This window comes from Jaculus jaculus, chromosome 9, assembly GCF_020740685.1.
Source record: "Jaculus jaculus isolate mJacJac1 chromosome 9, mJacJac1.mat.Y.cur, whole genome shotgun sequence".
NCBI classification, from domain to species: Eukaryota; Metazoa; Chordata; class Mammalia; order Rodentia; family Dipodidae; genus Jaculus; species Jaculus jaculus.
In genome coordinates, this window is record NC_059110.1 from 82,442,646 (window position 1) to 82,458,219 (window position 15,574).

At 46.9% G+C, this 15,574-nt stretch overlaps 1 protein-coding gene and 1 pseudogene across 1 annotated transcript in view; one reads left to right on the top strand and one right to left on the bottom strand.

Annotated features, from left to right (window-relative positions):
* The window catches only part of Rtn4rl1 (reticulon 4 receptor like 1), a 120,459-nt gene extending 115,597 nt beyond the window's left edge, over positions 1-4,862 (top strand). The window contains exon 3 of the transcript XR_006638952.1: positions 4,845-4,862. The gene's annotated coding sequence lies outside the window, so the exon portion shown is untranslated. The remainder of the gene's footprint in view (positions 1-4,844) is intronic.
* LOC101599111 lies at positions 2,914-3,943 on the bottom strand (annotated as a pseudogene).
* Positions 4,863-15,574: the final 10,712 nt, after the last annotated feature.

A 15,574-nucleotide genomic window follows, 5' to 3' on the forward strand; every position in this document is an offset into this window, starting at 1 on the left:
TGCAAACAAACTCCAGATGCATGCGCCCCCTTGTGCATCTGGCTTATGTGGGTCCTGAGGAATCAAACTGGGATCCTTTGTCTTTGCAGGCAAACACCTTAACTGCTAAGCCATCTTCTCCAGCACCCCCCTTTGGTTTTTCAAGGTAGGGACTTGCTGTAGCCCAGGCTGACCTGGAATTCACTATGTAGTCTCAGGGTGGCCTCAAACTCACAGCAATCCTCCTACCTCTACCTCCTGAGTGGGACTAAAGGCATGAGCCACCATGCCTGGCTCCAGTCCTTTAATTATATATATATATTAAGAAAGTATCTTTTAAAAATATTTATTTATTTGTAAGCAGAGAGAGAAGAGAGACAGACAGACAGAATGGGCACGCCAGGGCCTCTAGCCACTGCAGACGAACTCCAGATGCATGTACCCGTTGTGCATCTGGCTTGCGTGGGTCCTGGGGAATTGAACCTGTGTCCTTTGGCTTCTCAGGCAAATGCCTTAACCACTAAGCCATCTCTCCAGCCCAAGAGTCTCTTTTTTAATTTATTTTTTCTCTCTTTGTTGAAGTGTGGTTTAAAAGATGTTCTCTCTGTGGGTGATGTGCATTTTTTCCACATAGGACCTGGGTCTAGTGCTGATCACCTCACATTCCTTGGTGCTGTGACCAAGATATCATTAAGATTAAAAAAAAAAAAAAAACAGGGGCTGGAGAGATGGCTTAGCAGTTAAGCACTTGCCTGTGGAGACTAAGGACCCCGGTTTGAGGCTTTCCCCAAGACCCACGTGAGGCATATGCAAAAGATGGCACATGCATCTGGAGTCCGTTTGCAGTGGCTGTAGGCCCTGGCGCACCCATTCTGTTTCCCTATCTGCCACTTTCTCTCTCTGTCTATTGATCTCAAATAAATAAATAAAAATCAACAACAACAAAAAACTCACTAAGCACATAATACAGTTGTACCTGACAGGGAAGAAAGCCAGCAGCAGGAAGCCCTGTGGGTTAAAGAGGAGCAAGTGCTGGGCAGTGTGGTGATGGTTTTTCCAAGCCAGCCCAGCAACGAGGGATCTTAAATGCTGACGAATGTGATGGAAACCCAAGTGAGTCTTGCTTCCCTCACTGACCTGGCTGGGGAAAATTCAAGATGGCAGGACAGGCTGAGTTTTGCGCAGTTGCACAGATAAACAGCTATGAACCAGGTGGTGAAAAATGATAGAAATTCATTCTATTCACTCTGGACCAGAATTCTGAGGTCAAAGTTATGGCAAGGTTGGTTCATTCTGGAAGTTCCAAGGAGACTCTGTGCCACGCCTTCCTCCTAGATTTTGGTGGCTGCAGGCAGTCCTTGGCTTGAGACGCAGCCTCACCTTCTGTGTGTCCATGTTCCTGCATAAGGACACTTGACATCCTTAACAAATTGTATCAACAGAGATCTCTTCTCCGTGTGAGATCATATTTACAAGTTCTAGGTGGAACTTTTTTTTTTTTTTAATCTATTTGAGAGCAACAGACAGAAAAAGAGGGAGAGAGAGGGAGAGAGAATGGGCATGCTAGGGCCTCCAGCCACTGCAAACAAACTCCAGATGCATGCAACCCCTTGTGCATCTGGCTAACGTGGGTCCTGGGAAATCGAGCCTCGAACCGGGGTCCTTAGGCTTCACAGGCAAATGCTTAACTGCTAAGCCATCTCTCCAGCCCTAGAAATATCTTTCTATTAAAAATTTTTTCATTTATTTGAGAGACAGAGAGAGAGAAATAGGCAGATAGATGGAATGAGAGAATGGGTGCTCCAGGGCTTCAACCACTGCAAATGAACTCCAGATGCATGTGCTACCTTGTGCATCTGGCTTATGTGGTTCCTGGGGAGTTGAACCTGGGTCCTTTGGCTTTGCAGGCATGTGCCTTAATCACTAAGCCATTCCCCCAGCCCTATTTTTCTATTTTTATTATCTATATGTATATGTGTGTGTCTGTGTCTGGGTGCGTGTGTGTGGAGGCCAGAGGACAACCTTGGGGTGTTTCTCCCCTCCTTCCACCCTCCTGAAAGAGAGCCAATCTTGTTGCTGCTGATTGTGAGTTTCCAGATTCTCCTGGCTCAGCCTTTATTGCCCTAGACACTCTGGGATTAAAGATGTGTATGCCACTTTGTGTCTGGCTTTATGTGAGTACTAAGGAAAATCAAGTTCAGGTCATCAGGCTTGCAAACATACATATTTAACCACTGAACAATCTCCTTGGCCCCTAGGTAAACATAGTTTTGGAAAAGCCACCATTCAAACCCACTGTAACAACAAAGCTACCTAGAGATCTGCTCCCAAGACAAAGGCTTTGTGTGACTAGTCAACCTCTCACGGGATCCTCTACATGTCACTGGGAATTTTCCAGCAATGAAGTAACCGTGATTTTTGGATCAATAATAAAGACACAAGTAATATCTAGCTTTCCTCCCTCCCTCTCTCTTTCTCCCTTTTCTTTTCTTTTGTTTTCTTTTCTTTCTTCTGTGTCCCAGCCTGCTTTATTTAAAAACAAAGTAATGAGTGACTTGGGGACTTAGCGGTTAAGTGCTTGCCTGTGAAGCCTAAGGACCCCGGTTCGAGGCTCGGTTCCCCAGGTCCCACGTTAGCCAGATGCACAAGGGGGCACACGCGTCTGGAGTTCGTTTGCAGTGGCTGGAAGCCCTGGCGCACCCATTCTCTCTCTCCATCTATCTGTCTTTCTGTGTCTGTCGCTCTCAAATAAATAAATAAAAAATGAACAAAAAAATATTAAAAAAAAAATCAAGAGCATCCTTAAACTTCATTCTCCCTCCAACCACCTCCCTCTAAACTTCCTGTCCCCACCCTCTCAATCCCTTTAAAAGCCTAGGTTACCTTTCCTTCCCTCCTCCCTCTGCTCCCCCATCTGTGGGCAGGGCAGACACCTCAGTTTGAATGCATGGAAGAACCCAGAGCAGGCAGTGACAGGAACAGAGGGGAAGGTTTCACCCTCTGGGAAAGGGACAGTGGCGTAGATTGTGGGGTGCTCATAGCCAGGAGTACCAAAATGGGGGCCCCTAGGGCCAGAGGGAAGGATGCAGCCCACCCCTGGAAAAGGAGACCCTGTGGCCTCGAACTCTTCTCGCTGGGCATGGTCACTGCTTGATGGCTTGCCCTTCTGACGCCTGCTGCAGAGCCACAGTGGGCGCACATCCTCCTCCAGCCCCAGCTGCTGAGCAGTGAGGCCGATCTGCTGCCGGGCGGGCTCCGGGGCACCGGAGAAGCGGGCTCCCGGGCACCGCAGAAGCGGGCTCTCTAGGCTCTAGGTTCTCGGCTCGCTTTCTCTTCCGGGTCTGCACCAGGTCTCCCCCGTGCATGTCTCCTGAAGGTTTTCCTTGTCAGCCTCCTCCACCCTCTTCTGCAGCAGAACTTCAAAACGGGAGATGGCCGTCTGGCTGATCACCTTTCCAAAAGGAACCCCCGGGTGAGCCCCACATCGGCCTGGGTGTACCCCAGCGCGATCCTCTTCTGCTTCAGAAGCTTGGCAGATTGTTCTAGTTCTTTCTGCAGAGCTTTCATGTCCCGGGACTCCTCCAGGTTTGGCTCCAGGTTCTCCACCTCCACCGCACCTGGGTGGGGAGCGCAGGGCTCCGGGGAGGCCCCTCGGACTTACTGTTTACCCTGGCTCTTGCCTCGCCCTCGGGGTGCAAAGTTTCCAAGCCAACCTGGGGCATCAGGCCCACTCCAACCTGAGGTCCACAGTACACCATCCCGCCACAGAGCTCATAAGGAGAAGGGCATGGGGAGAGCCCCCATACCTCTGGGCCTGGCCCAACCCCGGGCCTGATTCCTGGCACACCAGGAGGGTCTTGGAAGCTTATCCAGGTCCGAGGGTCCGCCCAGCCCGGCTTCAGCCGTCCTCACCCATCACTAACACCACTGAGAAAGTGAAGTCCAAAACCAGGTGCTCCGCCATGGGGAAGACAGGCACCCCAAGCGGGGAGGGGTGGTGCTGATGGAAGGCGGGATCACCATGAGACTGATAGCTTTTCTTTATTTTATTTTTATTTAATGAGAGATGGAGAGAAAGAGAGAATTGGCATGCCAGGGCCTCCAGCCAATGCAAGCAAACTCCAGATGCATGTTCCACCTTGTGCTCTGGCTTATATGGGTACTGGGGAATCGGACCTGAGCTTGTATCTTAGGCTTTGCAGGCTAGTGCCTTTAAGCACTAAGCCATCTCTCCAGCCCAGTAATTGTTTTTCATCTGTGTGTGTTTGTGTGTGGGCACACCAGGGTCTCTTGCCACTGCAGATGGAACACTAGATTGCACCACTTTCCCCTCTGGCTTGATGTGGGTGGCTGGGGAATTGAACCCTGGCTAGCAGGCTTTGCAAACAAGCACCTTTAACCACTGAGTTATCTCCCCAGCTCCCTTGGAAGGTGAATGCTAAGGGCAGGCAAATGAGAGCTTTCTGCAGGGCTTTCATGTCCTGGGACTCCTCCGGGTTGAACTCAGATCTGTCTGACTGGGAAGTTGTCATGCTGTCTCCCCCCTGCACCCCCTTCCTTGCTGCACAGGAACAGTCTTCCTCCTCCCCCCCACAGGCTGGGATGCACATAAAGGCTGGATGTCCTCAGAGCCTGCAGGGTGAGGATGAGGCAGACGCCAGTTTTGTATCTAAACCAAGCAGTGTTTTATTTCCATTTCTCTGAACATATAGTTCAGTTACACTTGGTTTAAAAAAAACAAAACACATGACTGGTTCTCGAGAAATGTCAAGTATTACATTTCAGTGGACTGGACGTGCACAGAACAATCAAAATGTTGAACATCCCCAAACAGATACAGACCTTCATCAAAGTCTCTTCCACAGGCACCGGGCCGAGATTTGAAAAGAGCAGCTCGTGTTTCTAGCCTGGTAGATTCCTCTCCCACGTGAGCGCCAGTCTCCAAAGTCTTCTTGCCCAGAGGAGAAAATACAGTAGCCATCTCCCTTATGGGAATGGGAGATGTGTCCCAAGACCTCCGTGGATGCCTGGAACCTTGGATAGTATCAGGCATATATATACTGTTTTTCCCCTATACATATATACATACCAATAATAAAATTCAACGAGGAACTTATAACAAAATAAAGACAGTTATAGTGATATAAAACTACAAAGAAGTCATGTATATATGGCCTCTCCTATTTTTCCCATATCTTTCCTTATAACGGCATGAGAGGATTTGGTGGCTCATTGCGTATGATGACATGAAGCAAAGGACATAGGCATCGTGACATAGCACGAGGCAGCTACTGGCCTCGTCACTGGTCCCAGGGAAAGCATTCAGAGCAACATAATGAACTCTGACAGTGGCCCGCTCCGTCCTGTGGGAGGAAGTGAATCATCCTTCTCTCTCGTGTCCACGCTGCACACGCTGCCCACCTGCTCGTCGGCCAGTGGCCAGCTCAGCTATCACGTTACAGCAGGGCGTGCTTGCCTTCAAGTAGTCCTCAGAACAGGGCGCAACTTAAAACTTGTGCATTATTTCTGGAATTTGTCATTTGATATTTTCAGACTCCGGTTGACCTTGGCTAATGAGAGCACAGAAGGTGAAACGGCAGGTAAGGGGGCACCGGTGCGATTAGCATCCCTGACACTGCCACAGAATGCTTCATGCTTTCTCCTCGCAAGTTATTGTGTTTGATCTTCCCTCCCACCCTTGAGGTGAAAAGACAGATGTTATCCTCACTGGCTAGGCGAGGAGGTCAGGAGATGGAGCGGGTTCCCAGCATGGGACCTGAGGAGGGAAGTGGAAGAGTGGAAGAGCAGTCAGGTGTCCTCTTTCCTCCACTAACCTCTTCACGGGATTCTCACTGACCCTTTGCAAGTTTTGGTCTTGAAAAGAAATGGCCACTCAATGGCTGGAGATGTGGTTCATTTGGTTGAGTGCTTGCCTAGCATTGCATGAAAACCTCGGTTCAATTTTCAGCACTGCAATAAACTGGTTGTGGTGGTGGATGCCTGTAATCCCCTCTTTCAGGTGGTAGAGGAACAGAAGTTCAAGGTCATCCACCAGCTACATAGTGAGTTTGAGCCCAGTCTGGGATACCTGAAACCTTGTCTCAAAAAAAAAAAAAAAAAAAAAACCTGGTGCTGGGGAGATAGCTTGGGTGGTAAAATGCTTGCCTTGCAAGCATGAGAACCAGAGTTCAATCCCCAAAACCCTTGTAAAACGCTGGGCTTGGTGGTGTACACCTATAGTCCTGGTGCTGGGAGGTGGAGACAGCAGGATCCCTGGAGCCTGATGGCTAGCTAGTTTAGCTCCAGGCCAATGAGAGGTCTAGTCTCAAAGGAGGTGAATGGTGTTCTGAGGATGACATTTAAGGTTGTCCTCTGACCTACACACACACACACACACATGCTCACAAGTATGCACACACATACACACACATATGCAATAAATAAATAAATAAACCACTCAAAACCCCACCAAATAGTTGGGAAAGGAGGAGGAAAGACACACAGAGACAAGGGACCATGGTAGGAACAAGATGACGGGCTGGGGTGTCACTAAAGCTGGAGGCTGGATTACCACTTCTACCAGGGACACACAAGAGACCAGAAAGAGCCAAGTTCAGCCCAGGAGACGGAACCTTTTGGAATTAAATGTTCTTCCCACTTGTGAATCCTTTTCCTTGGGATCACAAGCTTTCCCTCAGCAATGAGAGCTGGCCCGGGAGAGATGCGGATGTCTGGCATTACTCATCCCCTCTGGTATGCCTGTGACTGGAAGAGACCTTAGTCACAGGTGCATCTCTGAGGTTGTATTGTCTGAAGAATTAAGGTTAACATCCGCATACAGAGAGAGGGCACTGTATTTGACTCTGCCGCTACACTGTTTGTAAGTAGATGCTTTGGGGGATTGTTTCATTCAGTCGTCAAGCCCCAGTGGCTCTACTGAACGACATGCCTATGGGCCTTGTGAGAGGACTCATCCTTCTTTGAGAAGGGCAGACTGGTCCTTCCCTCATGCAAAATGCCCAGGACACAGCACAAAGTCAGTATGTAATTCAGAAGTGGAGCATGTATGAGGCCTTGGGTACAGTCTGCAGCACCATAAACAAAAATCCCTACAAGTTCACAAAGAAGAGCTAATCGTCATGCTTCAAAGTGTTTTGTTGGGTCAGGGGTGATGGCTCATGTTTGTAATCTCAGCACTCTGGAAGCTGAGCTGAAGGGATTGCATCAAGTTCAAGGCCAGCCTGAGCTACATAGTGAGGCCTTGTCTCAAAAAACAAACAAAAAAAGTGTTGGCGTAAAAATCCTTGTCGGAGGACTCTAGCACCCATAGGAATGAATCCCAGAGCTTCACCCTTTCCCCATGGCCTGGAGAGTCCTCCCTGCAAAAGAATTTCTCGTAGCCTATATTTCTATTTTGGAGAGCATTCTGTTCCTGAGCATGGAAAAATGGAGAGTTGAGGTTTACGCGGTCATTTCTGTTACAGTAATGAAAGCCTTGAAATGATCACAAAAGGAAAATAGGAAAATATGCCTCCTAAAAAGAGCCGAGGCAAATTATTATAGCAACCGAATCCTAAAAGGAATTTTCAAGTAAAAATATGGCTCATGTGAAGTTGTTATGGCAACTGACATTTAAAAGTAACTGGATTTGGGCAAGTTTCTTTCTCCACCCTCTCTGCAAAGTCTTGCAGGAACTTAATGCTAAAATTATGCTTTAATTTTAATTAGCCAAATAGGTCATAAATATAACTTTATTCCCAAATCCTTACAATTTCTCCCCTGCAAGCAGTTGATCTACTAATGAGGAAATATGTCTACAAAAACTCACTTACCATTAAGAACTCCTATCTAATATTTTTCTAATATAATTCATCAATTTGAACACATTGCATAATGTGATATTCTGTAGCATTCCATTAAGATGATAAATAGCAAGGGGAGGGGGAAGACAACCAAGAGATTCAACATCTTGCAAGCAGTGTGTGTAACTGTAGTTAAAAAACCCAAGCCACTGCAGAGGAAAGCACAATGTTCTCATCCTCAAATACGGTCTAAACTCAAAGCTGCATATCCTTGACTGTAAGGGTATTAATAGGACAGAAGAGGGGGTGCAATAAGAAATGACAGGCAACTTCAGAAGAAATAAAATTTCTATTAGGCTTTGTTATAAGATTACATCAAAGCAGTTCATATGTTTTAATCTGGGGAGAGAAAAAGCAACTACTTGGGGTTTGCGCCTGGGGGCTGCCTCTGTGTACTGAACCAGACAGTTTGCATAATGAACAATTTTCATTCAATCAGGATCTCAGCAGAGATAGCTCCCACTCAAAGCAACCAGGCACCCGCTCATAGTTTTTATCTCCCAGCTCCACCTGCTGGAGAAATGTTGAATTACAGGAAGAAAAGACTGCAGGGCCGCATGTCCAAAACTGTTCTAAATTCAGGTACATAAAGTTAGAGACCAGACGTTAAACATTCTCTCCCAAGGCTGAAAGGGGCTTTGTAAGATATGGAGGGAGGGCACTTCTTCCCCCAACTCCTGTGGAATTCCTTTCCACTGCTTCCAGAATTAGAGGTTTTAGAAATTGCTGGTTGCATGCTGACCAAATACCAGGAGGACTGGTGTTGCTAAGGCAGTTTGCCCTGAGTGACTGGTGGACAAGGTCACTCTTAAAACACCAAACGCAGTTCCTACTTGGTTAATCATTTTTCAACTTTCCCAGCTGACTGAGGCTTCAGAAAATAAACAAGTGAGAGGAAGACGGTGAGAGAAGGAAGCTACTCAAAATGGAATTACCTTTTCATGCACAACGGAAAACTTAAAAGCGGAACCAATCATTTTGAAAATCTGGCACAGATGACATTGGCTTGAGGAAGGGACGTTCAGGGCAAGTAGTTGAGTCAGGACCTGGGGCTGCGGCCTAATCTGCCTTTATCCGGGGTTCAGCGCCTCTCTCTCAGCTCACCTCTCCCTGCTGGAGCTGCAGAGCAGCTCTGCTTCACCTGGCTCCATCCCAGCACGTCCCGGCTGTCTCCTGTGGGGAGGCCACACCGGGAGGGGGAGCGACATCAGACCTCCTCGTGAATATGTTTTCGAAAACCTGGGATGATCATTTAAATGTTTAAAATATGCACATGGTAATTCAAAACTAATTACCCTGAGCACATTTGAAACATTTATGCCATCATCTTTGGATTCTGCTACTGACTGTGCACTGCAGCTCATTCTGGTGTTTCTATAAACTGCTCCAGCGATTTTAACTTTCAGGCTAAATCAGGCAGTCGCAGGCTCTGCCTCCTGCCCCTGGTTAGTAGAGAGACCCCTTCCCTGACTTCCAGGAGAGGAGGTAGCCCCATTCCCAGGAGAGTCATTTGTCATGGTCTTGTGGTTCTGGCTGCCGAATCATTTGCTCTTACTGCTGCTCCTAATTGTCATTTCCATTATTTAATTTAGGTTAAGATGTCCTCTCTCCCCACTGATTCTTTTTCTCCTTATTCCCAACTCCTCTTCCTCTGCCCCAGCACATGCCCCCTGTTTCTTGATTCATCCACGCCTATGGAAAGTTCTCTCGACAGTCATATCCCACCAGGTTACTTCTCCATTTGGGGAGTGAATGTGGGGGTTTTATGGGTGTGGATCGTGGCCATGCCCACCAGCCATCTTAAGAAGTGGAAAAGCGGTAGACCAGCCATCATTGCTGAGCAAACAAGCGGCAAATATGCAACCGAGGTACACGTGTGAGTGCACATGCGCGCGCGCGCGCACACACACACACGCGCACACACACACACACACACACACACACACACACACACACACACACACAGAACCAGGCATGTGCACATGCGCCCTATACAACAAACCCTGCTTCCAGACTAATTAGGTCTAGGCAGTTCCTGAAGCAAATTCATTTCCCCTTTTCCAGAGTAAAATGAGTTCGCTTCCTTTGGGGGTGCTAAACCAGCATATTGGTGGCTAAGAGCCTGAGATGGGTGATGTGGCTGAAATCATTTTGACTTCCAAGCCTAAGGAAGAAAACTGACCTCAGGTTGGGGGTCTTGCAACTGAAAGAGGCACAATTCTGAAATCAAGAAATGAGAACCAGCTTATAATAATTATGTTCCAGGAAACAGACGAATGAGGGCTGCCTCCTTATTAGAGCTTTGAAGATGACCGTAGCGGGTTTCAGACATTCAGGAATATAAAACTAGGTTAGATTCCCACAATCAGCTGAAGTTTGACAGAGCGACATTACCGGGTTTAGCCGGAGCTGTTAAGAGACTCTTCATTATCCCCACACCACTGCCACCAAAGTTATCACATGAGCCATAATGCCAGAGAATTTTCATTCCATCAACAAGAGAGGGAGCTAGTCTATCTTTGTCCAAAGGACATGAGCAGCCCAGCATGGAGCTTGTGAGGAATTGAGTGTACAACACTCCAATAACATCCCCTGCAGGATTTCCTCTGCGATTCAGTTGGCTAAGCTGAGGCGGCTGCACCAGAGCAATCTTCCTGTGTACCTGGATTGCTCGAACACCAGCTCCATGAGGAACGAAAGGTCAATGAACAACTAAGGACACCACAAAGACCTGCATTCCACAGGGCTTAAGTAATAAGCTCCAAGGAAATCAGGGTCTAGGCCATTCTCCTGATGTTCAACCATCTCATTTATTATTTTTCTATAAAGATCTATCTCTTGAGAAACCCAGCTAATTTCCCTGGTATCACCTGAGCCTACCTTACATTCTCCCACACAGTGCACAGTCCCTCGTTTCTTTTCTTCCTGCCCGCCCATATTTTGCACCTTCAGGATGACAGCTCACAAGCTGCACGACTCCCCCTTACTGGTCTTTCCCCTTACACCACGTAGTCAGCCTCCTTGGAATTACTTGCCTTGTTTATAAAAAATATTCTGGGATGGAGAAATGGTTTAGCAGTTAAGGCGCTTGCCTGCAAAGAACCTAGGTTCGAGTCCCCAGGACCTACAAAAGCCAGATGCACATGGTGGTGCTTGTGTGTGGAGTTACGGTGGCTGGAGGCCCTCTCTCAAATAAATAAATAAATAAAATAAGTGAGCTGGGTATGGGGGCACACGCCATAATCCCAGCACTCAGGAGGCAGAGGTAGGAGGATTGCCATGAGTTCAAGGCCACCCTGAGAGTATATAATGAATTCCAAGTCAGCCTGGGCTAAAGTGAGACCCTACCTTGAAACAATAAATAATAATGCTAGTAATAATAAATAAATAAAATAATAATTGTAAATGTGCCAGGCATGGTGGTGCACACCTTTAATCCCAGCATTCGGGAGGCAGAGGTAGGAAGATTGCTATGAGTTCCAGGCCACCCTGAAACTCATAGTGAATTCCAGGTTAGCTTGGGCTAGAATGAGACCCTACCTTGAAAAAAGCCAATAATAATAAAAATAATAATAAAATTGAGAGAAGGGACCAAGTTTTCTGTTTCCTTTGCATTTCTTGAGCCATTGAAAGTAGTGCTTTCATGTTGGAGACACTTAGGTTAGATATACTGACGGACCAAGTGGTTTTATAGTTGGAGTTAGATGACCCGTTGACCCCCATTCACGGAGCAAAAATTGCACCCACCCTCCTTCAGATGTTCCTGGCATCTTATAACTTGTCCAAAGCCAGATTTATTGCTCCTGCTGTAAAGTGTATCTTCTCTAAGCCTCACTTAAAAGCTACCACTTGGCAGAAGATCAAGTGAGAAGTGCAGGATAGCAGGTGATGGTGAGGGCAGAGGGGGTGGGGGCGGGGGGAGGCAAATAATTGAAGCTGCGAGAGCTACCAGCTCAATATTTAACTTAACTGGTAATTTGCTGTGACAATTATGCCACAAACGGAACACTACTACTGTGCAAGAATGTCGCTCTCTAATTAAGAGGGCTCTGCTTTTTCCTAGTCACCCGCACTTTAATAACACACACAAAATGAGACTTGGCTCCAGGAGCTAAAGGTTCTATTAAGAGCACGTGCAGCATGCGGCAGTGCGAGCGCGTCGTTGGTGAGGGCTGCTGCCCGCCTAAGCCTGCTAACACCTTCAATTCGCCCTCAGATGGAGCTGGGGAGAGCCCGCTCAGGCCCTCGCTCTGCGAGCCCCATTTGACTGACAGGCATCTTCCCGGAAAGCCTGTGCGTGCCTCCACTGCAAATCGACCTGCTTTCCCACAGCTCAGCTTTTGACCAGGAAGGCTCAGCTTGGGTTTGATCCTTAAAGGGTAACTTTAATAATGATTTTCACATGCAAAAAAAAAAAAAAAAAAAAAGCATGGGAACAAATCTTTCTCTTAAAGATGGAGAGCAAGACAGGAAGGGCAGACACATACCAACTTCCTTAATTGCTAAGCAGACTCTGATATGAGACAAAAGAAATGGTTTCATGGTTATAAGGAAGGATGCTACTATATTCTAGCTCTTCCTTTTTTTTTTTTTTTTGCTACCATATTCTAAATTGACTGCTGGATTCCTAAACCATGGCTAAGTGAGACAAGCCCCCTTCCTTTCCCAGCACTTGGGAGGCAGAGGTAGGAGGATTGATGTGAGTTTGAGGCCACCCTGAGAATACATAGTTAATTCCAGGTCAGCCTGAACCAAAGTGAGACCCTACCTTGAAAAAAAGAAAAAGAAAAAATTAGTGGCTCCTTTATGGAATGCTTGCTGCCTAGAGAGGCCATTCAAAGAGGAGTGCTCCTTTATGGAGATGTGCCTTATCAAACTATTCAGATTTTCAATAAATGGCAGATAAGGAGGCTGGGGAGTAAGGCTGATATGGGAGCAGGGTGACTTTCGCAGAAGGCTAGCTCTGCATTGCAAGCCCAGGTGCTGGGGAGATCAGCTTTCCTAGGCAAACCTATAAGCTTCTAAAATTTTAGGCCAATAGAAATGACCTCTGCACCATGGCTGACTGAAGATATAAATAAACTTCAACATGAACAGCAGTGTCAATGGTGAGAGGAGATGAGAGTCCGATGGAGGCTTATTTTTAAAAAGCCCTGGTTGTTCTGGCTCCAGTTCAGGGCAGGGTATTCATGAGCACAGCGCCGCGGCTCCCTGCAGCGAACACTCCTGCTTCAGCAGGCGCCAGCCCCTGGTTACCTAACCATTGAAGGGAAGCTGTACCACACAAGTTAAATATAGGCTGGGTTATCTGCATTTTATAAGCACTGAGCACGTTATCTGAGGAAGCTGTCATTTTTAATGACAGCACAAGCTTCCAATTACCAACTGGGAAATACACTAGGGAGCAGGTACAATTTTATAAGTGGCTCACCATTATTAAAAGTTTACGTGATCACTTTGGAATTGGACATAAATATTTCACACAAGGCAGGTGGGATTAAGTTTCTCATGTGGTCTTTTTGATACTGGAACAAATATATTGCTCTCTTGAAAATTATACATTTTGGGATATATCAACAGCTGAGGGTGGGGGGAAGCATTAGGTCTACAAGGTGATAGCCATGAAGAAGCTGGCAATAAAAACTGAAAATGGCAAGGTGGGTAGTCTAGAGTCTCATGACAAGTTAGGGGTCTGGTGACAGTTAATACATTCATACAGGCAACCACCTATTTTGGGAGCCTTCTACCTAACATGGCATCCACATAACTTCCTGTCAGTGACCAGTATAGTGACTGATCAGGTGTGGCATGTGCCCTTCCATGCACAGACAGTCCTTGACCTAAATCAAGGCTACACTACATGTCTCAGATAACTCAATTCTTTGTGAAGTCTTTGCTAACGCTCGTCTCAGTCATCTTTCTGTCTACTACAGTTCTTGGGGATCAGTTACCCTTTCTTAGATGGGTGTGGTAACACACACCTGTAGGGAGACAAAGGCACGATGATTGCTTCAATTCCTGGCCAGCCAAGGTTACACAGCAAGATCCTGTCTCCAAAAAGGTAAAAAGAAGCCAGGCGTGACGTGCACCTTTAATCCCAGCACTCGAGAGGCAGAAGTAGGTGGATTGCCATGAGCTCAAGGCTATCCTGAGACTACATAGTGAATTCTAGGTCAGCCTGGGCTAGAGAAAGACCGTACCTCAAAAAAAAAAAAAAAAAAAAAAAGGTATCACATGCTTAGTAGATGAGAGGCCTTGGATTTGATCCCTAGAACATACACACACACACACACACACACACACACACACACAGCAGAAGGCTAGAAAAGATGTTCCAGGAAGTCAACTGATTCTTTTTCCCAATAACTTATCAAAACCACCATGATAGGGAGCCTGAGAGATTGCTCGGTGGTTAAGGTGCTTGGCTGAAGAGCCTGAAGGTCCAGGTCCAATTCTCCAACACCCATGTAAAGCCAGATGCACAGAGTGGTGTGCATGTGTCTGGAGTTCGTTTGCAGTGGCTAGAGGTCCTGGCGCACTCTATTCTCTCTCTTTTAAACACCAACACAAATATAACAAGGATTAAAAAAAAATATTTTCTTTTTATTTATTTGAGAGCGACAGATAGAGAAAGAGGCAGAGAGAGAAAGAGAATGGGTGTGCTAGGGCCTCCAGCCACTGCAAATGAACTCCAGATGCATGTGCTACCATGTGGCTCTGTCTAACATGGTTCCTGGGATATTGAGCCTCAAACTGGGATCCTTAGGCTTCACAGGCAAGTGCTTAACTGCTAAGCCATCTCTCCAGCCCTGTAACAAAGTTTTAAGAGTAATTATCAGCTTTAGAAGAATTGAGTTGATTTGCTTTTTTTATTTTTGGTTGTAGGGGTCTCACTGTAGCCTTGCCTGACCTGAAACTCACTCTGTAGTCCCAGGCTTGACCTTGAACTCATGGTAATCCTCCTACCTCACTCTCCCGAGGGTTGGGACCAAGGGTGATTTTGGGTTGGTTCTTCAAGCAAGTCAAATGTGTTCCTGGGAGGCCATTTCTGCCACAATGGTGGAAAATGAGGGCTTAGGCCTCTTGGTGATATAAGCACCATCTGAAGGCTAGGCCAGATGAAACTATGAATGGCTCCCAAGCCCCTTCCTCATCCTCCCTGCAGGAATCAACCGACTTGCTTGCAAGGGTCTATTCCCATGGCCTCCCTCCTAGCCCTTGCACAGGGCAAGGGGAGTTATCAATGGAAAAGCAACTAGAGATCCTAACAGAGAAGTGCTAGGTCAAGTAGAACCTGAGTCTGTGCAAACAATCCAGGAAGTCTAAGCAGCTGGCAAGGGTGATTCAGCTCCATAAATTTACACACCTACATAGCCAAGACCACTTAAAGCAGTGTACATCTTTTGTTGAAACAGAAAAGATGTCTATCCTATAATGCTAGGTGTTGCAGAATGGTACATATGCAATGATCTCATTTTGTCTTTGATATGGCCCTGGGAGTGGAACCCAGGGCCTCATGCATGCCAAGCCACCCATACCCCTCATGCATGCTCTACCACCCACACACCCAGCCCCTATTTATAAACAGTTCTACACAGCAAGTGGGAAGGCAGCTAAGCAAGTGGTCACTGCTGCTTGTTAGGATTACGGGTGCCCCCCTCTGTTTCTGTGGGAGTGGAGATTGAGCCTACAACCTTGCACATACTCAGCAAGCACTCTATCACTGAGCTGTA